The sequence below is a fragment of the Erpetoichthys calabaricus genome, chromosome 4, assembly GCF_900747795.2.
Source record: "Erpetoichthys calabaricus chromosome 4, fErpCal1.3, whole genome shotgun sequence".
NCBI classification, from domain to species: Eukaryota; Metazoa; Chordata; class Cladistia; order Polypteriformes; family Polypteridae; genus Erpetoichthys; species Erpetoichthys calabaricus.
This window is the reverse complement of record NC_041397.2, coordinates 69,133,395-69,139,363: the sequence shown is the minus strand read 5'-3', so window position 1 is coordinate 69,139,363 and position 5,969 is coordinate 69,133,395. Positions and strand designations below refer to the sequence as shown.

The 5,969-nt window shown below is 39.3% G+C and overlaps 1 long non-coding RNA gene across 1 annotated transcript; it reads left to right on the top strand.

Moving 5' to 3' along the window:
• The first annotated feature begins 2,518 nt into the window (after nucleotides 1–2,518).
• On the top strand, nucleotides 2,519–3,086 carry LOC127527408 (uncharacterized). The gene is made up of 3 exons (XR_007934729.1): nucleotides 2,519–2,633; nucleotides 2,713–2,778; nucleotides 2,878–3,086. It is a non-coding gene; the product is annotated as an uncharacterized LOC127527408 (long non-coding RNA).
• Nucleotides 3,087–5,969: the final 2,883 nt, after the last annotated feature.

Below are 5,969 nucleotides of genomic sequence, written 5' to 3'. Positions count from 1 at the left end.
AGAATAAACTCTCACATGCCGCTGAGGATACACCCTTCATCAATGCTTCCTTTATATGTTGGCACACAGCTGAAAGGCTTATATAATTGTTATGGGAGAATTTCTTTAGCAGCATGGCTTTTGCTAGTGGAATGTCAGGTTTCAGGCTATTGTTTGAAGAATCTGTATCAGTGAGCAGAATGGATTGACCCAGATAGGTCAAAGAAGTTTTTTTACAGATGGCTCTACCTGAACTGCACAAACCACTGCTAAATGCAGATGATGGTTATAGCAGTGTACATATGGAATGTGTTTACCAAGCTTCTGTTGCAACAATACCTGCACTCCAACCTTGTTCCCACTCATGGTTGATGCCTCATCATAACATTGGGTGGTTTTAATGAGTGTGGTTACATATTCAGGATCTAGCTGACAACGTTTAGCAAACCAATTAAATGTTCATTTGTAACAGAGTTGCACACAAGCCGTATAACTATTGATAAATTGTCTATGTTACATCTATGTTGTGTCCCATCACTTTTGTTACGGAATCCAGGAATGTCTGCCTTTTTATATTTCTTTTTCACTTCATGCTAAACTAATCTGGCAAGAGTGTCAATAATCTCATTTTGTATTTTTTTGATGTATACTTTGTGTTTTGAGTAATACTTTTTTGCTGTTTCAGCATCAGAGATGTCTTCATAATTACTTGTGCGAGACTGGGTGGATTCAGTGCTCCCACAAAAAGAAACCTCATTCTTACAGAGAAACTGCATTACTTCCCTTATGCTTTAAATATAGTATCGATTTTTTTAAACCTGTGTTTCTCCCAATAAACATGATTTAGTTTCACTAGTTATTTCTCTGTATTTCATTTCTGCCCATTTCTTTGCTGCTTTTAAATGGCATTGCCTAGATGAGTGCTTTGGAATCCCCTTACCTTTTCCAGCACAGCTTTCCAGTTAGGATATCCTGTGTTGGTGAACACCCTATCTCTGTCAGTTACACCAGGAAACAGGTTCCGACGGAAGAAATAAAAGCATGCATCTAGTTAGACTAAGTAACCAACCACAGCCGTGATTGATAGCAGCTCGGATTAAAAGCATGAGACATCTGTCTAAACATTCATTTAGGAAAGACTTTTAGTGTTGATTTGGAGGGTTTGCTGTTATTCAGATCACTTATGTAATTTTCAGCTGCAAGAACTACACCACTACTTGCACTGTGTTGGTGGAAAATGGGCTGGGAAGATGTAACGTTACTGTTTGAACGGCCCACTTGATCTGAAGGCATAGGTCCCAAAGCCTTAATGTTAAAGCTAACAGCAGCAGGGGGGTATTTTCCGTATGTTGCTTAAATCATCCGAGATCAGATGCCTCATCTTGGATGAGTTAATGCCGGTGAAACTCATTTGGGATAAGTCAGTTTTTCAAATGCAGCTGTGTAGTAGGTTAGTCTAGCTGGATCCAATCATCTGAGATGATTGTGCGTGCCAGCGCTGATTGAAAAGCCCATATATATTGAGTCTAGAAAACATGATCAGCAAGTCTTTGATAGGCTGTAACAAAATGACGAAAGAACGAGTGCATTTTTTCACATAAGCGGTGCAGGACCTTTTACTTGAAGGATATGAAGAATTTCAAGATTTAATATGCACAAGCACGGTGGCGCAGTGGTAGCGCTGGTGCCTCGCAGTTAGGACACCCGGGTTCGCTTCCCGGGTCCTCCCTGCATGGAGTTTACATGTTCTCCCTGTGTCTGCGTGGGTTTCCTCCGGGCGCTCTGGTTCCCTCCCACAGTCCAAAGACATGCAGGTTAGGTGGATTGGTGATTCTAAATTGGCCCTAGTGTGTGCTTGGTGTGTGGGTGTGTTTGTGTGTGTCCTGCGGTGGGTTGGCACCCTGCCCGGGATTGGTTCCTGCCTTGTGCCTTGTGTTGGCTGGGATTGGCTCCAGCAGACCCCCGTGACCCTGTATTCGGATACAGCGGGTTGGAAAATGGATGGATGGAATATGCACAAGGGGTAACACTGCAAAAGCAGCCCAAACCAGAAAAGACGGCTGACAAAAAGTGGCAGACAAATTAAACGCGTAAGTAGTGGGCATTGTACCTACTGAATGCAGCATTTCATTTCCTATGTGTCATATTAATTATTATTTAATATGTCATAATTCCAGATCAAACGTGAGCACAAGGAGAACATGGGAACAGGTTAAAGTGAAATACAAGAATATACTTGAAACTGGTAAATATTGGTGTATAACTATTTAAAGAATTGTTGACATAAAGAATCATATATAATATAAAAAACATTAATTTTAAAGCTAATAAGAAGGCAGACAAGCAAAAAACAGGTGGAGGTCCATGTGGTCCAGACCTAACCCCTGCAGAAGAGTTGGCTCTCCAGCAAAATATCCATCGCCCTGTTTCTGAAGGCATTCCAGGGGGAAGCTCCTCCTCAGAACCAGTGGCAGAATGCAGAGGTCACTTCATTTCAGGTAAAGGATGGTCATTGCATATATTTGTCCTCAATGTGTGTTGGGTCAGTTGCAGGGAATGTCATATCCCTAGAACCTGTGTCTGACCAATGAGATATTGACAAAGGTCAAATATTTGATGAAGACACTGTGTCTGATTATTCATCAGGAGAAGAGGTAAATTTTCCAAATAATGTTTGAACAAACAGCACTCTGATCAGTCTCTTGTGCTAATCGTGATATAACTGTTTTGCAGGAACCTGTAGCCAGCACACATGTCCCTTTTGGAACGAAGTCCACATCAAAAAAAGGAGATGGTGAGGTTGGTTGAACCATTTGTTGTACAAAATGATTCAAAATTATATACTGTGTATACAATATAGAGGAAAAAAGGCATTTGTAATTGCATATTTATTTGCAGAAAAATGTGAGGGCTCTATACAAGAGATATCTTCAACTGAAAATCGCATACAGAAAACTAAAAATGAGAAAAATACAGCAGGACATGGAACTTCATGAACTGAGGACAACCAAAATGAAGTTGCAGATACAAATACTAGAAAAACAATTGGTAACAAAATTCTCTTATCTCTTTCCCATATGTATATGTGTATGCGGGAGTATATACTTAATTATGTTCTCCTTCTTACAGGCTGAAGGGCCGTAATACTGTATACAATAAATAACTTTTGTGTGAAACCACTGTTGTCTTTTTCATTGAAAATATTGGGCCACAATTCTGTCCCTGGCAGCTCTGCTACTGGTTTGCTCAAGGTGCACTGGGTCAAGGTCATCATTAGGCTGCACCAAAACCTCAGGGACTCTCTCTTTTCTGATGGTCGCTATGTTGTGTAAGACAGAGCATGCAAAAATTATGTCACATGCTCTGTCAGGTGCAACCCTCAGCCTTTTTAGACATTGAAATCTCTCCTTCAGGTGGCCAAAAGTCATTTCAATTTGTGCCCTTGTCCTAGACAGAGCTGCATTATATCGAGTTTGTGGCCCAGGGTTGGGGTTAGGAAACAGGGTCATTAGAAAATGCCTACAGGCATATCCCCTGTCCCCAAGCAGGATTCCATCATGATGACCTGTGGAATATGTAAAAATTGTGAATACAATACACACATCACCATTATTTATAATTAGATTATTACCTTGTTCAAATGTCCGATACAGGTGTGACTCCTTAAAAATTCTTGAGTCATGAACAGACCCTGGCCATTTAGCCTCCACATTTGATGCAAGGTAGGGTACATCACAGATCATCTGAGAATTTATAGCATGTAGGTCAAACAATTTTACTGTATGTCAACATGCCTATTGGCTATTTTCAACTCTTACAAAAAGTTACATTACCTGCACGTTAATATTGTGGAAGCCTTTTCTGTTTATGTAATCTGGCTCATTTGGACCTGATGGGGCCTTTATTCGGATCTGCATACAATCCAGTGCCCCAATCACATTTGGAAATCCTGGGTAATGAGAATGTTAGGCTGATTGTGAGATTCTTTATGGGTGTTTGTGCCTGTGTATTATCTACCTGCAATGGCATGAAATGCCTCTTTTATTGTCTGCACACGCAGATGTCCAGGAAACACTATGAAAACCCGAAGGAAATATTTCAGAACCAAACAGACTTTACGAATTGCCTGGCAAACTGCACTTTTAGATAGATTTTCCTCATCTCCTACAGTATATAAAAAAGTGCCGCTTGCAAAAAAACTCACAGCAATGCATACTGTCTGTGTGGTTGTGAGAGCCCGACTTCGCCTAGTTTGATTTCGAATATAACTTGCTAATAAATCTTTGAGGTACAATATTCCCCCTCGGCTAAAGTGGTATCTTTTGAAAAGAATTTCCTCTGGGAGCAATAAAGGATCTTGCCAATTGTGCAAAACCCTCTCTATATGAAATTCTCTTCTTATAATTTGCGCACAGATATCAATTGGTCGCTCATTCATGAACGGCAAAGCCATGACTGAATGAATTCCATGTACGGACACTAAGTGGGTGAGCTAATCCTTGTTTACATAGAACAAACCTGCTCGATTTGGATGTGCTGGTATGACAACACATCCATCAAAGGTTTCGAAAAACTGACAGATCCAGGATCATGCCAAATCGTCAACAATTACATCCAGCTAAACGAGTAATCCACGTACGAAAAATACCCCCCTGTGCCTGAATTTCTGGTAACAACCTTTGATTTGGAAACCAAAAATCATTGCATGGTGTTTATGGCATCTTTAAAAGACTCTTAACTAGGCAATTTTGTTTAAACTGAGTTCTAATGTCAACTTTTAAAAATGTGTAATTTTAAATACTTAAACATTAACTGGTATCCTGGTGAGCTAGCAAGCTAACAATAACTTTAAAACTTAGAGTAAATATTCTTATTCAACCTCACACTAAAATGAACTGAAACAACAATAACAGAATTTTTAACAACAAAATTGGGAATGCACAAATATTCTCCTCCAAATAAAAGGAGCCCACAAATGCTCCGCATAATGAGTTTGGAGGGTCAAGACAGCACTGTTATTTATTCTGTTCAGTCTGCAAATCAGAAATTATGAAATTGTGACAAGAACAGAGGAAATAAACGTGATTGGCATTTTCAGTAGTAGTAGTAGCAGAGTATAGTTGACCAATTGAGTGGGCACAGCATAAATTTGGGTGGGCATTGCCCGTCCCCTGCCCCTATCTAGATCTGGCTGTGCTAAAACCTGAGAGTGTTGTCAAACTAAAAAGGAGTGCAGTGTATTCTAGGAAAGCTAAAACACAAAACTGGATTCATAGTAATTTGCTTAGAAGTCTATGGTTTTCCCAGTGGAAACCTTGACTTTGTGTTAATGATTCAATAACATTTTCTGTCTTTTAAGAAACTGAAAAGAGTCTGGTTCTAAATGAATTGAAAAGAAGAAAACCAAGTGTTTTTGTGGTCCAAAGAAAGGAAGTGGCTGTATTTTTTATTTTTTAAAAAAGAGCTTACTTTCTTAGCTTCTGCTTGAAAAAGGACACTTTTACTTTAGTTGTTGCTTTTCTGGCTAAGTGGTTGTTATGAACACTTCCATGGAGCTTTTCTTTATCTCTGCTGGACGCATTCCAAAGAGTTCTCTCTCCATCAAGGAATATTTTTTTTTTTAATTTTTCAACTGAAGATATATAATTTGTAACTAAGGAACTGGCCCATCTGTGAAATTGTCATCTGTTTGTTAATGTTGCATTGGGCTGAAAGACTGTATGAACACACCCAGGTTGTATAATTCTGGGTATATTTACTGCTATTGGTTTTGACGTAAATAAATATAATAGTGTGTTTGTTGTATCTTTGTTATTAGCCTAGCTGAGAAGCTGGATTGTTCATTCCTGGTCTAACCGCGGTCCCTTAAGGGTATGAGAAGACAGTTTTGTGGAGCCCTCTATTAGTGGTAAACTGTGTTGAAGTAAAAGTTTGAAAATAAAGACAGTTAATGAGACAGCCTGATGATAGATTCTACTAGGCTTGAATAT